Here is a 22,859-nt window from a genome sequence, read left to right on the forward strand (position 1 = left end):
GGACACAAGCCAACGGTGGCTGGGACCAGAGGCAGAAGTGGCAGAGCTACACACGTACATTTTACCAGGAGGCATTATTGGAGTTCAAGGTAACATTCCAGCCTGGCAAAAACACTCAAGGAGAATGCAAATCAGGCTGGTGATGGTTGTGGCCGAGGATGGGGGCAAAGTCTTTGGGGACAGATAGAGAGGCCCTGTTCTAACAAGAATTTGCAAGAAACGAAGACCAGCCATCGGTCCATTTATCTTGGGCAGAGCCACACAGACATCTATTTCCTGGGACACCACCCCCCTGGTGTGCTGCTGCCTTCACTGCCAGTCCTGCTGCCACCAGCAGAAAAGCAATGCTGGCATTGATGATGATTTTGGGTGAGCTCTCGCTGATTTCAGGGAGATCTCATGCACTCCACAAGATCTTATGCAATTTTGCCGAGCTCTTTCTTGAAATGGGCACCGATTCAGGCAGCAGAGGGGTGCCACGGGGGTGCTATCTCACCCTGCCTAATGGCTCGGCTGACCCTGCTCTGTCCTCCATCGTGTGACCTCAAATCACATTTCATTGTGTCAACCCCAGCCTTCTGATGTCATTGGTTGCATAATACACAGTGCAATTGAATTATGTTACATCGTGCATTCAACCCAACTAAGGGTTTTAATGAAACAGCATTACAGATCAGCCAGAGCTCTGCGTCTCAGAGGGAAGGAGAGATAGAAGCCTAGTAGCAGGGACCTTTCCATCACAGCTGCTAGGATGTTAAGCAAACAATGAAAAACAATCAGATGAGGGGGAAAGAAACCTGCCTGTAGCCTATGAAAGATTCAAAATTCTGGGCTATTCCCCTTTCTCTATCCTGCAATCTATACATAATTCTGGAAAAAAAACCTCCTCTAGCACAGCATCAGGTGTGTGCTCTTTTGCCTCCTGATGCATCTTCAGGAAGAGAAGAGGGGAGGAAAAAATAAAATGAAACCCTCTTGTTCTTAAGCCAGAAATAAAAACCACACCTGCTTTTTTGCCTGAAATGCTCAGCATGGAATTGCTGGTAACACTACTTAGGAGCATAACTGCTCGAATTATTTGCTATAATGGCACTGCTTTATGGTTCCCAGCAGAATTGGAAATGCTGAATGTTGCAGTCTTCCCAAGGAAGGATATGCTGGGACGGTGCTTATGTAAAAATTCACCGTGCTTTGGCCACCAAGGGAATAAGTCCCCTCCTGTGATAATGCAAAGCATAAAACATGTCAGATTTTTAAGACTGCAAAATAAACCTGTGTGAATAAATGATTATTTATATAAAAATGCACAGTCAGAACATCTGCTGCATGAAGACCCATGAAACTTAACTCTTTCACTACACCTGCTATCTCTATTCCTTTCCTGATCAGCCATGTTTGTAGATTGACCTGATCTGGGTCCACTGCACTTTAAGGAAGAAACTTCAGTCATGCACCAGAAGTTCCATGGTCTGCAACACCTCAAGCTGCTTCCGGAGTCTGAACAATTCCTCAACTTTCAGGAACAGCATTTCGGGATGGTGAACCTCAACAGCAGCAACTGGCAGAAGGTCACCCAGTAGAAGCAGCACACCCAATAACACAAGGGTTATTCAATAACACACCCACATTTGGATTGCCCCCTCTCCATCTCTTTCCTCACACCCTTTGGAGAACACATAATCTGACTGGCCACTTATTTGCCTTATAGACATTATAATAGATCTGTAGTGCTAAACGTTTAGCTTTAGTAAGTACTAGGATTTAATTAGAACATGTATGTTATAGCTGGGATATGTTGTAAGACAGCCTCAATGTGTATTAGAAAGGGGGTTATGCAAGGGGTTCAAGTTGTCTAATTAGAGTTTATCTGTAAAGACCGTGTGTCAGACTTTGAGAATGTAATCAAGATTCATGTGTATTGGAATGTGTGGACCTACTTCTGAGCATCAGCAATTAGGCTGTGAAGAGTTAATTAACCTAGGCAAATATCCTTAGTGTGTTCTAGTCTTTAGGTAAAGGTAAAGGTACCCCTGCCCGTACGGGCCAGTCTTGACAGACTCTGGGGTTGTGCGCCCATCTCACTTAAGAGGCCAGGGGCCAGCGCTGTTCGGAGACACTTCCGGGTCACATGGCCAGTGTGACATTGCTGCTCTGGCGAGCCAGAGCTGCACACGGAAATGCCATTTACCTTCCCGCTGGTAAGCGGTCCCTATTTATCTACTTGCACCCGGAGGTGCTTTCGAACTGCTAGGTTGGCAGGCGCTGGGACCGAGCATTGGGAGCGCACCCCGCAGCAGGGATTCAAACCGCCGACCTTTCGATCAGCAAGTCCTAGGTGCTGAGGCTTTAACCCACAGCGCCACCTGTGTCCCCTAGTCTTTAATCCTAGTCAATACACAAGTGCTGATGAGGTAAGCTGAACTCCTTTGTTAGGTGACACCTGAGGAGATTAACCAGCAGTACCTCAAAGCTGGTGTGGAGGAGACTCTTGAGAGTCCTTTGGACTGCAAGAAGATCAAACCTATCCATTCTTAAGGAAATCAACCCTGAGTGCTCACTGGAAGGACAGATCCTGAAGCTGAGACTCCAATACTTTGGCCACCTCATGAGAAGAGAAGACTCCCTGGAAAAGACCCTGATGTTGGGAAAGATGGAGGGCACAAGGAGAAGGGGACGACAGAGGACGAGATGGTTGGATAGTGTTCTTGAAGCTACCAGCATGAGTTTGACCAAACTGCAGGAGGCAGTGGAAGGCAGGAGTGCCTGGTGTGCTCTGGTCCATGGGGTCACAAAGAGTCAGACACAGACAAACAACTAAACAACAACAACCTCAAAGCACCAACAGAACTGACCATTGTAATGCAACTGAATAAAGGAGGCTGAGATTTTAGGGATGGCAGAATGAGGAGAGATACCTTAGCCTGGAGTGCTGCACTACTGTGGGCTACAATGACCATGCTGCAAGATCTGGACTCCCTCCATGCAGACTGAAGGTGTAAATAGGTGAATAAACCATATTTCTTAAAGCTACAAGCATCTCCACTGTGCCTGTGTTCTCCAAAGGAACACAGACCCTGGGTGAGTGCCTGAACCCCCCTGGAATCTGGCAGAGAGGGTGAAGGGCGGCACCCAACTATTGTGACAGACACCATGATGAGCGCAGCCCTAATTTACTGAGCCCAGCTTCTCTTCTGATGTTTCTGTACTGGACACAGATTATTGCTTTGGTCTGTTCAAGGTATGGACTCCCCTCTCGACAATTTCTCTCTAAGCAACCACCCAGCCCCACTTAAGTTTCCGACTGTCCATTAAATCAGTACAGTGGTACCTCAGGTTACATACGCTTCAGGTTAGAGACTCCGCTAACCCAGAAATATTACCTTGGGTTAAGAACTTTGCTTCAGGATAAGAACAGAAATCATGCAGCGGCAGTGCAGCGGCAGCAAGAGGACCCATTACCTAAAGTGGTGCTTCAGGTTAAGAACAGTTTCAGGTTAAGAACGGACCTCCAGAACGAATTAAGTTCTTAACCCGAGGTACCACTGTATTCTACAGCCAACTGTGGTAGCAAACAATTGGAGGTTTCCTGAAGCTCTTGTTTCAACGCATCACACCTGCTACTCTGCGTCTTTAGTATAGCACTGGATTCAAGCCCAAGCAAAACACGAGAGAAGATCCATGACTAAGTCTAAAGACATTGCTTCTTTTTCCAAAAAGCAGATTGATCTTTGGATTAGAGCCTGATATGGAGTGGGGCGTCTCCCACAAAAGAATGCCCACCTCTGGGGGCGCAAGGGTACAGCAGAGGTGTAAATGACTATCAGACTTTGTAAAGCTGGTATCACTGGGTCAAGTTTATCTATTTTGTTGAATTAATTAAACGAAATAGTTTTAATTGGATTTTGAATAAATGTGCAGTAAATTGTTATTGCTTTGAATTTTATTGTGCTGTTAGCTTCCTTAGTGTGTTGCGCAAACCACTATTCTAAATAGGATGGAGGAACTGGGGGTGAGTTTATGGAACCAAGGGGGCAGTGGCCCAAAAGATTTTGAAAGCATTGATTTAACTAGTTGGCATCTGGAGTGACTGTGGCCTTGTTTTCAGACCTTTTTAAAATCGCCTGGCTGGTCACAGGAGTCAGAAACAGAAAGGACCTTGGTCTAATCCAGGAAGGCGCTGATGCTCTCACTGTCACCCTCCCCACACATTTTTCAAGTATTAGATAACTGTCTAAAACTCCATTTATACTATCATTTTAATTGAATACTAACAAATAATAGTTCGGTGAATACAAGATTTAGTGTGACGCATAAAAAAAATAAAGCAACCATAAAATTTGGCACATAAACTTTTTTATTTTTATTTTATAAAGAGCCCTAAACTCTAGCTGTCATATTTCTCGAATGTCAATTTCTTCTTCCTCACGCGCTAGAAAAAAACCCACAATAAATTACCATTATTGGTAAACATTTGCATTCAGTCCTGCAAAGCACAGATACTGATAACAAACATAACTCTCCCCTGTCAAAAAACATTCCCATCTTAAAGACGTTATTTATCATGTGTGACTTTTAGAAGGTTTACAAGCAGCATCTGCGGAAGCTAATTTAGGGGAACACCTTCCTTCTGACCTCAGGGGCTTTTGGTAGGGGGAAAGTAAAACAAATTAGAACTCAGATATTCACAAATGTACTGGATAAAATCAATAGCTTTAATTTTCACATTTAAACCCACAATTTCCCTCTGACAGGCTCAGCAGGTTTTAATGGACACAATTTACTTTTACTGTTTTAATTGTTTTTAGTCAATCACTTTTATTGCTTCCCTGCATCTGACTAAACAAATTAATAGAGCCATGTTCATAAATGATTACTTCGTGAAACTGCTTGGTACATGCATTTGACAATTTCACCTTCAATTACTGCCAGCATTAGTAATATTTATACCAATAGGTGCCTTTACAGATATATTTTTGAAAAACCCACAGAAAGCCAACAGGTTAGAAGCAGAGCAGAAGCAAGGAAGCTTCAGTTACAGAGAGAGACTTGACAGAAACATCATCTAATTTCAATATATATATATATATATATTTAAAAGGTGCCATGAGATTGAGGGATAGGCCCATTTATGAAGGCCATTGAGGGAAGGAACAAGCCACAAGGTGTTCAAATTGCATCAGAGATCTTGTTGCTTTACATGCAAAGGCGGCTAAAGGTCACCAGTTGTAAAACCAATAAATAAAAAGAATACTGATGGAGCAAGCTGACCAGGGGAACCATGAAGATAGACATAAACAAGAATTAACATATTTCAACAAAATTACCCCTTGCTAGTGCTATTGCTATATTCAGGTTCATCGCTTTCCCTTGTCTTCTTATTGCCTTCAAAGTCATTAAAAAAAGCATTCACACGACTTCATGTTCCAATGTCTGCTTTAAGCAAGGGGCAACAACTCAGGATACAACACCAAATGCATTTTTGTAAGTACGTTCTTTGCACAAACAAATAAATCCTGCAAAAGTAAAATCTTGGTGCAGAGATAACCTTGAGGAACTAAGACAGACTCGCTGGTCGTCAGCCGGTGGATTGGGACCCACTCAATCCCGGGTTGCAGCCTGATCTATGGTAGGTTGCAGCAACGCCACTACCACCACATCAATACTTAATTTAAAAAGAAGAAAAGGGATGTCAAATGCATGGCTGGCGTAAAGGTGGTCCAAGGTTGAAAAGGTTGAAGCAGTGGCGGAGCTTCATGCTCTGGCACTGGGGGGGGAGAGCAGGTGGCGGTGTGGCTGAGGCATGTCCTGGGGGCATGGCACGCTGCTCGCAGGGGCATGGCATGAGTCCCAGGGGCATGGTGCGCCGCCTACAGGGGTGTGGTGCACATCCTGGGGGCATGGCACGCATCCTTGATCCTTGATCCTTGGCGTGTGACGCACCACCTGCAGGGATATGGCGCCCAGTGTGGGCAGGAGGGCAGCCGCAATGGCACCCCATTGGGATTGAGCCCCTGCACCCCTCTTCATCTGCCAGTGGGTTGAAGTCTACTGGGCTGGGGCTTACAAACTGCACTTCCTCAACCAAATCAGGGCCTGACAGCAGTGGCCACTGCTATCCAGGTCCTCCCTTCCCCGTTCATACTTTTCTACCCATTTGGGAGCTGTTTATAATAGGTGGACGCGTGTGGCGCTGTGGGTTAAACCACAAAGCCTAGGGCTTGCAGATCAGAAGGTTGGCGGTTCGAATCCCCGCAACGGGGTGAGCTCCTGTTGCTCAGTCCCAGCTCCTGCCAACCTAGCAGTTCGAAAGCACGTCAAAGTGCAAGTAGATAAATAGGTACCGCTCCGGCGGGAAGGTAAACGGCATTTCCATGCGCTGCTCTGGTTCGCCAGAAGCAGCTTAGTCATGCTGGCCACATGACCTGGAAGCTGTACGCCGGCTCCCTCGGCCAATAAAGCGAGATAAGCGCCGCAACCCCAGAGTCGGCCACGACTGGACCTAATGGTCAGGGGTCCCTTTACCTTTTATAATAGGTAGAGAGAGAAGGTGTAAGACTAGCAGGAGAAGCCACAGCAGATGTCTGCGGCGAGTGTTTTGGCATAGCGCAGTTCTCTGGCTTGCAACTGTTTAACCCTAGTGAAAAATGTGTAATCTCCCTCTTTGAAATGCACAGGGGTTACACTGCTCATCTTCTCTTTCTTTCTTTTCTAACTCCCACGAAACCTGTCACTGAATGTAAACAAATCTTCCCACCACTTAATGATAGGAATTATTCTTGATTAAAAGAGTGTTCGCTTCTGAAATATATTCCACCTTTTTCAGTGCATGAATACACACAGCTGTTCGAAAGCAAAAAGCAAAATGAGAGCAAATTCATGCATGTCCTTTTAAGTGGAACATTGCACACAGTTTGTGCTCTTGTGTCAAGTGAATGTTTTAGCAGCAGCCTGCCTTGGATAGCATTTCCTCTGACGGTATTTGTGATCAAGACACCCCCAATAATTGCTAAATCCAGGGAAAGCCAATCAACGGATATTCTGTAGATTCTCACACTTTTATTATGCCCCAGGTTCTCGCTTCTCCTGTCTACAGGGGTGCCAACTTGAGTAAAATACAGTGGGGCAGGTAAGCCCTGCCCCACATAATCTATCACATGCACACCATTTGAATGGCAATGCTCATCAACTTTTGGAGGTTGGCCCCTCAGATATTTTATTGGGGTGGCCAACGGGAACTCGGCCCCTAGGAGTTGGCTCCTATGTCTGTCTAGGTTAACCACAGGCAGAATCTCACCACCAGCATTTTAAAAGCAATCTGGGTGTCTGTTTTTTCTGTAAATGCAAACCAAAGACAAGGGCATTTTGGTATTTTTGTAGCATTGGAAAACCTGCTAATAAATGGAAAAGTTCAGGAATAGTCCATTTTAAAACTGTGAATTATACATAGTTTCCTGTATTTTTTGGTGTCTATCTTAATGATATCATCATCATCATCATCATCATGACAATGACTATTACTACTACAGTAGGCAAGGTTTTTCCCAACATGAAGTGATCACGGTGGGGAAAGCTTCCTCTGCTGAATTTCTGCCTATTGTGTAGCTCGAAACGGCACACACACACAGAGAAAATTGGTAACCTTCGCCCCAACATGTCTTACTGTGTGGCATCCTATAACGTGAAGATAAATTACTTTGGGTGAACATTGATAGACTAGCACCATTCCTTGGAAATGGAAAAGTGACTTTTGTTTCTCGACATCCAGTGTTCTCTTTGTGTGAGATACTTACCAGAAAGTAGTGGTAGGTAGGAGCAGTGGCTGGAGGGACCACCATTAAAATTTCCCACAATGCCCTTCAGTTAGGGGTATCAGAGGAGGGAATTCAAATGGCAGCTACACCCAGCTGCTCAGTACTAATTGGATCACTAAGGTGGGGTGGGGTGGGGTGGGGTGGGGAGGTTAAGAGTCCAAAGATACAAGGTGCTGCCCCTGCCAGTTAAAACTCATTGGGAATTGTATAACTCTCACTCATGTTGTTAGGATGCATAGCTCTTAGTCCTGTCTAAAGAGTAAAACGGTGATACATCAAATTACTTCTTGGCTGCTTATGGCACACCTCATTTCTGAAAACAAGATAAATTGCTGGAACGGTTCACGCCAGCCGAGCCCTTCTATTGCCACGTCGTAAACGTGATCCCAATTTACAAGCTTTTAGAAGGATGCTTGCCTGCCATCGCTAAAGCCGATGGTGCATCTTATTGACACAGTCCAGCTGAGCCTCTGAAAATAATTTCAGCTCCACAATAACCTTTCACAGCAGAGTGTGACTTTCAGGAAAACGCTCTGCAAAAACCCTTGGTATAATGTCATGTCAGGAAATGAAATGGCAGAGGGCTGGCTTCTGCTGAGTGCCGAGCGAAGGCAACTAACCTTTCACCTTGTGAGGCCTACACTTAAGCCCCGCTAAGGTCACAAGCGGCAAAGGTTTGGGAGCCCTCAGCTCACCACCCGGGCACTTCTTATCCTTACTTTATAGCTTACCTTAGAGCCACTCTACCAGACTAAGCCTTTTGAGAGGGAGCGTATAAATAAGCTTTCCATAAAGGCCAGCAGGGTGCTAACTATGTTCTCCTTACTGGTCCTCCTCTCGCCTCCCAGTTTTTATTGCTCCAAATATATAAACATGCTTTTAAAAAAATAAAAAATGCAAATATAAAAACGATCCTTTGCCCTTTTGCAATAAAAGCTTTAAGACATCTAAATAATGGTCAGCAAGAGGCCGATTGCTTGTGGTCCTAAAGTGAGGGCAGGTGAAAAGCTAATACCCTGCAATGCAAAATGCAGAGAGTGTTGCTGTGGGTTTGTGTGCAGCACAGACATGGAAGACAAAGGGTAGGAGGTTTTTGTGAGGTGCTGCTCAGACTGTGGTCTTCCATTTTAGTATTATGAGCTTTAGGCAAGATCTGGGTGAGAAAGGGCCTGTAGGCTGAGGCCTACTGATTTCAATGCCTGGTGGGCAACCCGACACCAGGCATGGCCCTTCCATGCCCTCCAACATTTCTCTGATGAAAATAGGGACATCCTATTCTACATCAGGAGATTTCTCCCACGTTTCAACTTGCTACACACACACACCCCTTGTACACATATATACCTCTGTCACCTTGAGCCAATTACAACCTTTCAGCCTAACCTGCCTCACAGGATTGCCATAAAGAAGAAATGTGTGAGGGAAGGGATCATGTACAACACCTTCTGCAGATAAATAGAATGAAATAAAATTTCAACTGTAAGCTGCATTGTGGCAGGATAGAATAATAATAATAATAATAATAATAATAATAATAATAATGGAAACTGTGAGAATGATCGGGAAAATAGTAAAGGTAAAGGGACCCCTGACCATTAGGTCCAGTCGTGGCCGACTCTGGGGTTTTGGCGCTCATCTCGCTTTACTGGCTGAGGGAGCCGGCGTGCAGCTTCCGGGTCATGTGGCCAGCATGACTAAGCCGCTTCTGGAGAACCAGAGCAGCACACGGAAACGCTGTTTACCTTCTCGCCGGAGCGGTACCTATTTATCTACTTGCACTTTGATGTGCTTTCGAACTGCTAGGTTGGCAGGAGCAGGGACCGAGCAACGGGAGCTCACCCCATCGCAGGGATTCGAACCGCCGACCTTCAGATCAGCAAATCCTAGGCTCAGTGCTTTAGACCACAGCGCCACCTGTGTCCCTAGATCAGGAAAATACCGGACAGTAAATCCCATTAAACTCAGTGGGACTTACTTCTGAGTCCCATGGGCACAGTCGTTGCGCCACTTGCCCGTCTTCTGATAGGAAATGCTATGAGGGGGCAAAAATGGGGGGGGGGGGTCAGTTGGTGGGGAGTGTCCCTATTTTCACCTGAGGAATGTTGGAGAGTCTGCACCTTTTAATAGAGTTCAACTAAGAGGTCTTTTTACAATCCGTCGTTTCACGGAAACCTGAGCGATCACACCAAATTTCATATTGAAATGGCGATTTTATGAGGAAGGGATTTTCAGGTGTTATAATGATGAGTGCTGAATAAGCAAGCAAGATACCTTCACTACCCAGCCATTCCTTCACCTACATAATGCCCACCATACAATCCGTTCACAACTTGCATTCCTTTCACTGCTTACTCAGTGTAGCCGCTGGCCTGTATCACCCACTGAAAGTACAGTCCATTAAACAATCTTCAAACCCATTTTCCCACTCCTGAGGAAACCTGTGTCCCTTCACAGGTTGCTTGATTCCAGCTGCCTAAGACAGCACAGCCAGCGATGATGGGAATTATAGTTCAGCAACATTGGGGAGGCCGTGGGTCTCCCAAACTTGCTCTGGTCCTCCTCGTTCCTCCTGGATGTCCTTCCTCAAGCGAGGCTGGCTCTCAACGCACACACCCAACAGACACATTTTGCTCTCAGCCAAGAGCTGGTCCCTGAACAACCATTATAAATCCATGAGAGTGATCATCAGATTGAGATACCGCATGTTAAGCTGATATTAATTGATATTTGTTTACGACACTTTGCGCGGCACAACAGCCAGACCTGTGAGGCAGGGGGCCTTTCATTTATTCATTAAGCGATAAGTATGCATCTCGACATCGAACAATTAAGGATCTTACCTTACTCATATAGTTACACTCTGCCCATTAATTATTCAAAGCAGCTAATGTATGCACATTGGTTGTGTTTATGCTAAAAATTCTCCAAAGTGTTCGAGAAGAGCCCTTAAGGTTTATCTCATTAGCTGCTCCTGTATAAGGCAGAGTTGGTGATTGAATGCTGCTTTTCCATTATTCAGAGGGTTTTTTCAACACACTCCTGCGCCTTTTCGAAGATACTTCACCGGCATGACAAGTGAGGCGAGTTTCCCCTACAAAAGTAAGAGATGTCTAAGCCTGAGGAAACTGATGTTGTGGACAGGCAAGCCTTTCTGGTGGAGCAACAGAAGCCGTTCCACCTCTTAACGCCATTGCAGTGCTGGCTCTGATCCAGAGGGGCTGCATCCCATTTCACCGCCTGAGGCAAAACGGGAATGTGCCGCAGTTTCCCCACCTCTGGGAAGCCATAACTGGGAAGAGGCAGTGCCCCATGGGCAAGGTTTCACCAGAAACCGGTGCCATTGCTAGAGCCACTTCTCCACTGGTGCACCCTTGGGGGCGCTGCCTCTTCATCTTCCTCCACCTGTGGTAGCTGCTTCACGCTGCCTCATGCGTGGGCCGGCCCTGCTCTAATTCAACACGAGTAGTTTGAGGTCACATCTACGCCATGCATTTAAAGCACATTGCTTCCCACAAAGAATCTTGGGAACTGTAGCTTGTGAAGGTTGCTGAGAATGGTAGCTCTGAGAGGGAAAAGCAATGGTCACCAGGATCCTTTAAGGCATGTGCTTTAAATGTATGGGGTGGAACGTGCACCTTGCCTCTTGAATCTTGACTAATGGAGTCTGGTTCCTCACACAGGAATGGTCAGCTTTGTCTGGTAAAGTACAGAGTGAGACCTTTAAAAGAACCTCCGTGGATACAGAGTACACACGTTCCATGGAGCCTCTTTTAAATGACTCACCCTGCAGATAACATCCTCATTCTCCCAGACACAACAGGGTTGGACTCGATGGCCCTTGTAGTCTCTTCCAACTCTATGATTCTATGACATGTGGGCAGATATAGGCTTGTTGTTTCTGTGGCTATTTTGGCTTATATTTTGATGTTCATCATGGGGTTGTATGGGAAAGATAATTTATTCCTAAATTGATTGTTGTGGGTGAATGCTTTTAGTGTGTTGTTACTGTTTTTTAAGCAATGTGTTTGTGCTGAATTGCATTAGCACGCTGAAGGTCATTTTGAGGCTTTCTCTGGTAGGAACCAAGAAATTAAATCAACATCAGCAACAATACAACAGGTTTATAATTAAACAGGTTTATAATAGAGGCCCCGCCTTTACTATACAGTGGTACCTCAGTTTTTGAACGCCTCTGTAGTCGAACGTTTTGGAACTTGAACCCCGAAAACCCAGAAGTAAGTGCCTCGGAACTCAGACAGGAAACACGGCTTCCATTTTGAATTTTCCATATTGAGGCTTGCATTCTGAGGCTTCCGCTTTTGGTTTTTGGTTTTTGAACGTTTCAGAACTCAAACGGACTTCCAGAACAGATTCTGTTCAAAAACCAAGGTACCACTGTATATTTAAAGTGGTATCATACCACATGCCACAATCATGGCTTCCCCACTTCCCAAAGAATCCTGGAAACTATGGTTTGCTGGGAGTGCTGATGGAGACCCCTATTCCCCTCACAGAGAAACAATTCCCAGAGTTTCCTGCTAAGATCGATTCGCTGTTAAGCCACTCTGAGAATTTTAACTCTGTGAGGAGAATAAGGGTCCCCAAGATCTCTGAGCACCCTTAACAAACTTTGATTTCCATGATTTCTTTTTTGGGGGGGGGGAGTCAAAACTCTTTAAAGTGGAATGATGATGCTTTAAATGTATAGTGCAGATGCCTGTCAAGGCTGGTTGCTTTTAAAATTCTCTTGTATTTTTCCTTTCTCATTAGCTGCCTAGAGGGTTTGGGTTTTTTTTAAAGAAAAGGACAGGATATGGGTTCAATAAAATGAAAACATTTAAAACATACTAAGGGGACAGCAGGACTGGGCTTAAGGGGCAAGAACATCGAAAGCTGCCTTATACTACTCAGACCATTGATCTATCTAGTTCAGTATTGTCTGCACTGACTGGCAGTGGTTCTCCAGGATATCTGGTAGGAATCTCTCCCCACACTATTGATTCACTCTGCCTGAAAACACTAGCAACATAAACACCATGCATTTAAAGCACATGACTCCCCCCCCAAGAATTCTGGGAAATGTGTTATGTTAAGGGTGCTGGGAACTGTAGCTCTGTGAGGGGGTAAGCTATAGATCCCAGGATTCTTTGAGGGGAGCCGTGTGGCTTAAATATGTTTAAATGCTTGTATGAAGCAGCAGAAAGTATATACAGTGTTGTTGTTTAGTCGTTTAGTCATGTCCGACTCTTCGTGACCCCCTGAACCAGAGCACACCAGGCACTCCTGTCTTCCACTGCCTCCCACAGTTTGGTCAAACTCATGCTGGTAGCTTTGAGAACACTGTCCAACCATCTCGTACTCTGTCGCCCCCTTCTCCTTGTGCCCTCAATCTTTCCCAACATCAGGGTCTTTTCCAGGGAGTCTTCTCTTCTCATGAGGTGGCCAAAGTATTGGAGCCTCAGCTTCATGATCTGTCCTTCCAGTGAGCACTCAGGGCTGATTTCCTTAAGAATGGATAAGTTTGATCTTCTTGCAGTCCATGGGACTCTCAGGAGCATCAATTCTTCGGCAAAAGGAGGGAAGTATGGTGGGGGAAGGTGCAGAGGGGAAGGAAGTTTGACCCATTACCCTAAGGACACGTGGCACCAACTTCTAAATATCTCATGCAAGTCGGTGTGTTTTTCTAAACCACGTTAAAATCAGGCTCTGATCTAGTTAATTCCCATGCTCCTAAGGGATACTTTAAGAAAAGTAATAAGGGAATTAAAATGTTTTGGAATGGCAGGGTGTTACTTAGAGGATTAACTCTGTCTACACCCACTTTTGAACTGGTGCAGTGATCAATCATGCAAATGGATCCCACACTGTTGTGTACTATTTAAATAAGTTTAAAAACAGTTCCGAAAGTGCACTGGGCACAGGGCTCCCACAACAGTTGCACCGAAAGGTACACACTTATCTTGTGGCAAGCTCTGTTGCGTGCTTCTGGAAGGAGCAGAGCTTGAAATTCTAGAAAAGTCTGCACCGCCAGTAATTTCCAGAAAACCTGGCCAGTAATTTCCAGAAAACCTGGCAAGGCGTGCATGTTAACAAGAGGCCAACAGGCAAAGGCAACTACTGCCCCCAGCTCTCTGAAAAGCTGTCACCTGTACATAGGTTAGTGCCGGCTCACCCATGGGGCAAGATGAGACAGCCGTCTCAGGCGGCAGGATCTACAGGAGCAGCAAATCCAGATGTCAATCTTCGTTCCTCCCTTGCTCCTGATGTAGGTATTTCCTCACTCTTTCTTCCCTGGTGAGGAGGGGGCATCATTTGGGAGTCTACATCAGGTGCCAAAATGTCTTGGGCTGACCCTGGCATAGGTAGATGAAGGGGGTCAGGGGAAAAGGCATAAACTGCATGATGCCAGGTAATCCGAAAAAATACTTTTTACATGCTTTCTTGGGTTTAAGACATAGGAGGCAGAAAACGTCTCTTTGCCTCAATGTTCCTTGTGATTTTTTTGCATAACAAATCCTTCTTTCTCCAATTTCCAAACATGGTGCTCCCTCTACTGGTCATTGGTGATCTTGCCCAGCAAAAGTCGTTCAAATGAATGAGGAAAGCATCTTTTTATGCACACGGGAGCGAGCCACCCAGATAGCAAAACCATCCAGTAGTCAATAAGTTGTCGACTTTATTATCAATAATTTTACATGCATCATTTCATCTATTTCACAGTGCTCAGGGGTGAGTGTTGCTCTTACATAGCCAGAATAGTAGCACTCATGCAGAAAGGGAGGTATCAGAAGGCTTGGGAGAAGTGCAAGGTTTGCAGATTAAAAAAAAAAAGCTATAGGAAAAAACTCCAAGACAGAACCCCGAAACAGTCCAATAAGGTATAAGCATACTCAGTGGTTATAGAATGCTAACTGCTGGTTATGTGGTGGAAAACCAGATGGAAGATGGAATTCTGCAACAAACTGAAGAAAGGCATTGCTGACTGACCGGAACAATGAACAGGAGTACTCTATGCTGCCACATTTTGTTGCAGGTACCTCTTGCCATTTTTCAGTTCATACATTGGTAATGGGATGTAAAAATAGGCTTCCTGCTTATACTTTTAGTATTTTGAGTTTTTTGGGAGTAGGGATGTAACTTTAGGGTTGCCATTTAAAATTTATGACATCCACAAAGTTGTGGAGTTTTGGGGAAAAACATCCCCCCCCCCAAAAAAAAAAACCTAGTGATTTTCAGCTATTGGAGCTGATTGCGCTGCTTCTTCCATCACATTGCCATACATCTGGGTTTTCCCTGACACTTTGCCGATTCAGCGAAATTGGCCCCCAACGCCATTTTTACACCCAAAAACCAGGACATGTCAGGAATTTTCCTGACGTATGGCAAGCCTATACTTGAAATGAGGAAACCCAGTCAGATGTATTATTATTATAAATTATTATTATGTAAATTTAGCTCCCATATCCAGAACCAGAAAAAAAGTGTGTGAAGCTGTCCATCCAGCAGATAGATAAATAAATAAATAAATATATGCATTTTATCCCCAGAAACATATGTATTAATGCACTGTATTTACTCTGTTGCAATCAGGCCAGACCTGCACATTCTTTATGGTTCCATGTACAGCTAAGTTGTGCTGGTCTCGGTGGAGCTTCCAAGCACATATCTGAGCACAGTGTTACAAGTCAAAGGAATGAAATCCGCTGAAATAAAAATGTTTTCTGCTCTAGATCAGTAGTTTGTAATAAATGGTGCCATAAAAGAGGGGGGAAAGAACCTACACCTCCAGTAACTCAAACATATTTTTGGCTTGGTTATTTAACCTAACATGCTGCTATTATTTTCTGCCTTATACACGTCATGACTTTCTGCTGACCAATACGCATTATTTACTGTTTGCATTGCTTCATGTTATTCTTAATTTTTTAAAAAAATCATTTAAAAAAAAAGAAGGAGAAGGAACACAACACAAGTGGTCTGTCATTAGGCTTAGCAATGGCTGCCTTTCAATACAAATTTGCATGGCTGCTTCTCAGGCATTTCCAAAATAATGCTGCCAGTATCAACAAAGCCCTGCTAATCCCTTAGCTTCAGATTTTGTTGAGAATCTACATATTGCTATTACTCACCATCTTAAACAGAGTGCCGGAATTAATCAGTTCACCTATTTAAACAACAAGTAGCAAGCACTTATTTCTGTGCATTGCGGAACCAAACTCTGGATTAGCAAACTACAGTGTGCCTTTTGCTGCGCTGCCACACGGACCTCCCGGGAGAATTGCTGGGAGACACAAAACACCGTCCTGATACCATCAGACAATTACGGAGATCAAACTTCTCCTCTAGTTAAATAATTAGCTGCTACTAAGCCATCCAGCCGTCACCCAAGGGAGGGCACAAAGGCGCAGGCACCAGACAGGTTATTTGTAAAAAATCAGAGAGATGTTCTTGATTTACAGGCTGTTTAATGTCAACCTGTCAATGGCTTGGCTGAATAAGCATTGCCAGACAACACACTGTCCTCGTGCCATTCATCGACAGCAAGAGACACTTTGCTGGTCCTCAGTTGCATTGTTCCACATGTCTTTTGCTGTGACAACATCCCAGCTCTTTACTGAAGAGGCGGGAACAGAGCCGTCTTCCTCATTGGGTTTACTGGCGCATTGCACCAGGGCGCCAGCCTTTCAGGGGCACCCCAGCGAGTGGGGGAGCTGCGCGGCTTTGCCGGCGGCCTCCCCTTCCCTTCCTGCATGCCCGCCAGCTGCGCCCCATCAACCATATGGCTGGCGGGTGTGCAGCTTGCCTCCCAAGCCTCCACAGGAGGAGAGCAATCCATGCAGAGGCATAGGATGGAAGCTGACAATATGGCTGGTGGGCTTGCAGCTTCCTTTCCAAGCCCCCGCGGGAGGAGAGCAATCCTGGCAGAGGCTTGGGAAAAGGTTGACAACTCTGGGAAATGGGGGGTGGGGTGCCGGAGGGATCTTTGCACCACGGCATCAGATATGCTTAAGACGGCCCTTGTTGGGAATATGGGAAACTGCCTTATACTGAGCCAGACCATTTGTGCTGGTCCCGGGGGGGGGGGGGTTACCGTGCAGCATGGTCTAAGTCCGGTCCTAGGTCGTGGGTAAGGAGGCTGTCAGTCAGGGGCGAAGCAAGGTCCAAAGCAAGGAGTCGGGCGTGGTCAGGAACTCAGGAGAGCAGGTCAGGGTGCTGGCAGGAACAGGATACCAACGTTGTTGCTCCCGCAACCTGGGACTGGGCTGGCTGGCTTTTATCTGCCCCGAGACATAGGGCGGCCCCGGTCCACAGGTGACTAGCCTCTCCTGGCCTTAAGGCGAGCACTCCTCCTGTGGGAACGTAGTTCCCTCCGCCTCTCTGCCCTGAGCCTCTGCAGCTCCGGAGAGGCTGGAGGGTTACTGGACCCAGAGGCAACCTCACCTTCACCTGACAGGGCTGAGAGAGGCGCACCTGCAGGCAATGGGTCCTCAATCACCTCCGGAGCCAGAGCGGATTCAGCTGGTGTCTGCTCCTGAGGATCTGGCACAGGTGAGGGCGCTTCAGGTTCAAGCCCCTGCCCCAGCTCAGCCGGCCCTGGAGGCGAGGACTCCTGTGCAGGCTGGGATTCCTCAGGTTCAGCCTCTGAATCAGATTCCCAGGCCATCACACCATTAATCCATCTAATTCAGTATTGTCTACACTGACAAACAACACATCTTCAGCATTTTAGACAGGGTTCTCTCCTAGCCTTACATGGAGACACCAGGGATTGAACCTGGGACCTTCTGCAGGCAGTGCAGATGCTCTACCACTGAGCTGTGGCCTTTCCCCTACTCCTTTATGGGAGGAGTCATAGCATAGCAGTAGACGAGGTGTTTTATATGCCGGAAGCCCCCAAGTTCAGTCCTCGCAGCCTCCAGTAAAATGTTCTTAGGGAGCCATTATAGTATTGAATTGTTTATTAAATTTGTGTACCGCCCTATACCCACAGGTCTCAGGGTGGTTCGCAGAATAAAATCACAATATAAAAACACAAAAGACATAATAAAAGCAAAAACAAGAGCAACCCAATAATCCCCTCCTCCAAGTGATGGGGAAGACCTTTGTGGAAAACTCTCGAGAACCACAACTGTCATGTCATATTGGGCTCAATGGACATATAGGCTATAGCTGTGTTTCAAGGCATATTTGCACATTGCCATGCACACCAGAGAAGGGGCAGGGGTGTCTTCACCCGATACACATCCCTTGTTTAGTTTCTCCACCCCCCTAGCAGCCCTCTGAACTCCTATTCATGAAGCTGTTCATCTGTGCATGTGCAATGGCTCAAGTTTTCCTTTTGCTTGTATTAGGAGGCCTAAGATATAAAATAAATGTTAATAAATGTACCAGGCAAACAAATACATATGTATATAAACCATGTATCTGAAATAGTACAGGAGAACAATCCTGAAGCCATTTTGATTCCCAAATTGACCTCAAATATTTCTCTGCAAGGAGGAAGGAAATGGGGAAAGCTTTCTAATTGCCTTTGGACTGTAGGGGCTTACACCTCCCTTTTCGAATACAGTCTGGCAAGTATCTGTTAAGCTGAGCACACTATCAATATGCGTAAGAGATTCAGGAACTGAGTATTTCCCAGCACAAAAGAATAGCCAGACTGCCCAGAAAATGCAATCAGTGACCATTATCAGGTATCTGACAGACACAATTTCTGCTGTAGACCGCCTCCTCTGCTATTGACCACCTCCTTCTGTGATGTATGTATGATGTTTCAGGGGGGTGGTCTCACTGGCAGAGAAAGAGGAGTGCGGGGGGAGTGTACCGCCCCCGGCAGTCAACCCCCAGGGTGCCCCCCCGGTCACGCTGGGTGCCCCGCCCCCGCAGGCGGCACACCATGCACCCAGGACTCGCGCCCCACCCCAGATGTGCCCCAGCCCCAGCCCCACCAGCTCTCCCCCCCCCTCCGGTGCCAGATCATGAAGCTCCGTCACTGGGTGGTCTTGGGCTACAGGGTGGGCAATCTCAAAAATCTATATAAGGGCTTGCACACCAGTGTTCTGGGTTCCTCCTCCATCTTTTGTGGGGAGGGTGAGCACCCTGTTGCAACAGTTTAATAAAGATCAGGCTTACTAGTTGCTTTGCTTCTCAATATTCTCTGGTTGGACTCTGTTATTTTTTCTCCTATCCATAGGGAACTTACATAAGGACTCTATATGGGCTCTTGGGTACCCCATAAGGAAAAGGGAGCAGTTTTTTCTTATAATAGTTGGAAGCTGCTTTGAATGAAAACAGCAGTATTTCTCAAGAAACTACAGGATAGCACTGAATTGTGGGTAACACTGTGCGTACAAGGATTCAAAAGCCAGCGACGGGAGCACACCGTAGCCAGAGTAAAATGGTAATGAGTACACAGTCACAGTCTAACCTGCGTTCCTACCCAGCTGGCATGAATACCAAGACCATTTCAAAGGCAGGAGCCAATTTCAAGTGCAGGGCTTGAAACCTGTGGAGTCCTAGCAGTGTGTTTGAGCAGGGGAACTTCATTTATCCTATTCATATTTCATACTTTTTCTGTGGGTCTCGGGTAGTAATGGAAGCGTCTGTCAATATTTCTTTCCCCCAGTTTTTATTTATTATTTCTCTACAGGATTTTATAGCCTGTTCACCACTGAATATTTTCAATTGCAGCAGCAGGGAGCAAAGAAATGGGGAAAAAAATAGAGAAAACATTGTAGTAGATCTGTGGTGCTAAATGTTTAGGTATACTAAACATTAGGATTTAATTAGAACTTGTGTGTTATTACTGGGATATAAGACTGTCTCAGTGTGTACTAGAAAGGCAGCTAAGCTATGCAAGGGGTTCGGGGGTTCAATTAGTGTTTATGTGTAGAGACCGTGTGTCAGACTTTGAGGATGTAATCAAGTGCCATGCGTCTTGGAATATGTTAAATAGTGGGTAGACATGGCAGACGACACAGCGATTTCTCCAAAGCAGCTCTTTATTTTGTAAGCTGGAACAGAAAACTGAACAGCAAACAGCTCAGCCGGCCTGCTTTTATAGGCAGCCAGCTGTCAACATTGTAGCAACAACAACCCAGGGTTTCCCGCCTAAAATAACTGACGTGGACCTGAGTGAAAACTACCTACAATATCCCCCGGCTGGCCCAGGGTGAGAACGTCAGTACATAACAGAATATGTGGACCTACTTCTGAGCATCAGCAATCAGCCTGTGAAGAGTTAATTAACCTAGGCAAATATCCTAAGTGTGTTCCAGTCTTTAATAGGTACCAACCATTCCAAGAGAAGGAGGGAGGTGTTCATGGTAAATTCTGGCACCTCTTTTTCTAGAAAAATAGCACTGAATTCCTGTCTGGCAGAGAGCTTCACGGCTAAGTCGGATTCAGTCTGGCCTCCCAGCTCAGCAGTCTAGATTTGTCTCCAATAATTTTTTTCTTTAACCTCATCGCGGAGTAACCTCAAAAACTAAGTCAGAATAGGGGCAGGGGCAGGTAGGGCAAGTTGGAATTATTGAATGTTACTTAAAATGGTGTATAATTATAATTGTATTCAAGTTACAGTGAAGATTGTTTGAACAAAGGATGAAGGCTTGTAGTTTTCCATTGCAAAGGTGGGGTGAGCTTATCCATATGACTTGAGTCTCAGGTTTATGGATAGAGTTTCAAAGTGTTTACTTATGTTAATGAAGTAGCCCACAGCTCTCAAGAGTCGTGAGTCATTTTGCAAGCAGGCACAGATCTCCCTGGGCCTTGACCAAAATGCAGCAAGTTGGAAAAGCAGGAGTTACCGTATTTTTCGCTCTATAAGACGCACCAGACCACAAGACGCACCTAGTTTTTGGAGGAGGAAAACAAGAAAAAAAATATTCTGAATCTCAGAAGCCAGAACAGCACGAGGGATCACTGCGCAGTGAAAGCAGCAATCCCTCTTGCTGTTCTGGCTTCTGGGGTAGCTGCGCAGCCTGCATTCGCTCCATAAGATGCACACACATTTCCCCTTACTTTTTAGGAGGGAAAAATTGAGTAAAAAAATACTGTATTTTGTTTTTTAGCTGGCAAAGATTTGCTCTTGTGCCTTATACTGGGATCAATGCATGCAAGAACAGAAATTTATAACTGAGTCAATGTGCCGTTTATTGTTTTTGGTAACGTTTAAGCCAAGTTTCTGCAAGTAAAGCTTTAAAACTTATTTTTGTGTGTGCTGAGAATTTATTTCTACACAAAATGTCAGATAATATAATAATAAATAAATAAATAAATAAATATTTATATCAACAACAACAACAATAATAATTTATTACTTATACCCTCCCATCCGGCTCGGTTTCCCCAGCCACTCTGGGCAGCTTCCAACAGGAGACTAAAAATATATTAAAACATCAGCTATTAAAAAACTTCCCTAAACAGATGAGAGAGAGAACTTCTATTGGCAACATTAGTAATCTGTAAGGCAGAGACTACAACTTCCAGGAAGCAACCAGATTTTGTGGTGTGTAATGTTGCCACCTCCCTTCCCCCATACACCTGATAGCCCTAAAAGAGAACAGGGAAGGTAGAGCCTCTTTCCAAGCCACCATCCAGCTCACCCAAGGCAGTAGAGGCAATTAGCGGAGAGCCTCAACAGCAACCACTTCTGGCCCTACAATCAGCCTATTGGTGATTGTACTACTCAGTTGGTGTGAACCCATGACAGGGCCTTCTTGGTGGTGGCTCCCCACTTATAGAATGCCCTCCTGGTGTGATGCATCTGTCTCACTCATTGTTCACATTCAGCAGGAACTTAAAAATATTCCTGTTTACCCAGGCATTTGATGGCTGAAAGAAACAGTTCCTGGCAGCCTTGAAAATTTTTGCCTGGGAGGGTAAGTGATTGTTTTTATATGTTAGTGGTCCACTGTGGTTCAGATGCACAGCTTGCAGCTACCAAAAAAACCCAAACCCATACATTCATATATTGTGGCCCATACCTGTGAAAGGCCCTCTCAACTGAGAATGTGCTGGACAAAGACGTTCCTATTTCAGCAAGTATTTTAAAGTGATTTCTGACTCTGTCGTGAATTTCAATTGCTCTTATTCTTTAAAGAAAGCATATGGAGAAATTCTGAATATTAAGCAGTACTTGGAATGAATGAATGAATGAATGAATGAATGAATGAATAAAATGTTTTTAACGTTTTCAGATTTTTAAAAACTTCTTGGTCTTTGCTGCCATGGTAGTAATTTAATAAATAACAATAAATAACAACAACAACAACAACGAGTGAACCTACATGCAGAGACACAATGATGTGGGAATAGTCACTTTTTTCAGGTCTCCATGGAAGGTTTCATGGAAGGTTTCCAGGTCTCCATTGAAGGTTTCAAAAACAGACCGGAGGCCAGTTGAGCCCTGGTGAGACACACTCCCAGCCACCAGTTCCAGTTATTAGCAGCCATGGGGCAGAATACTCCATTAGCTGGAATAACAACAGTGAGTGACCTACGTGCCGAGACACAATGATGTGGGAATAGTCACTTTTTTGGCAGCCATTTCAGCTGGTCTTTTCGTTTACTGCTTTTCTGGATCAGTAATGAGGGGAGGATTGTGTCTATGTCTCTCCGCACTACTGAAACTACTTGTTCAGACCCCCTTTCCCTCCCTTTTATCCTTCCTGGAAGGTTTGCGTTTTTATTTTGGTCCGGAAATTTTTATTTCACATCCGAAGGGCTTCATCTTATCCCATTTTGCTTCTCCCTTGCTGATACAACCCTTTTCTTTTCTTTCCAGCATTCTTTTTTCCCTTTTCTTTCAAAAATATTTTGGCTCCTCTAATAAAACAAGCATTTGCACTAAACACACACACTTGAATGCTCCCTGTGGCTCCTCTGTTGTGGTTGCTTTTAAGTCCCTTGAATTATATTGTTTTGACTGAACTGTCAGGATTTCAAAACTGCTTGCTGACTGAAAACATATGCAGTCACCAAAAATAGTGAGCACCTCTCTGGCTGAAGAGAGCCCCGTTTCCCAGCAGAGGGCAGAATGGTCCT

The sequence above is a fragment of the Podarcis melisellensis genome (assembly GCF_964234715.1).
Source record: "Podarcis melisellensis genome assembly, chromosome: 2".
Lineage (NCBI taxonomy): Eukaryota > Metazoa > Chordata > Lepidosauria > Squamata > Lacertidae > Podarcis > Podarcis melisellensis.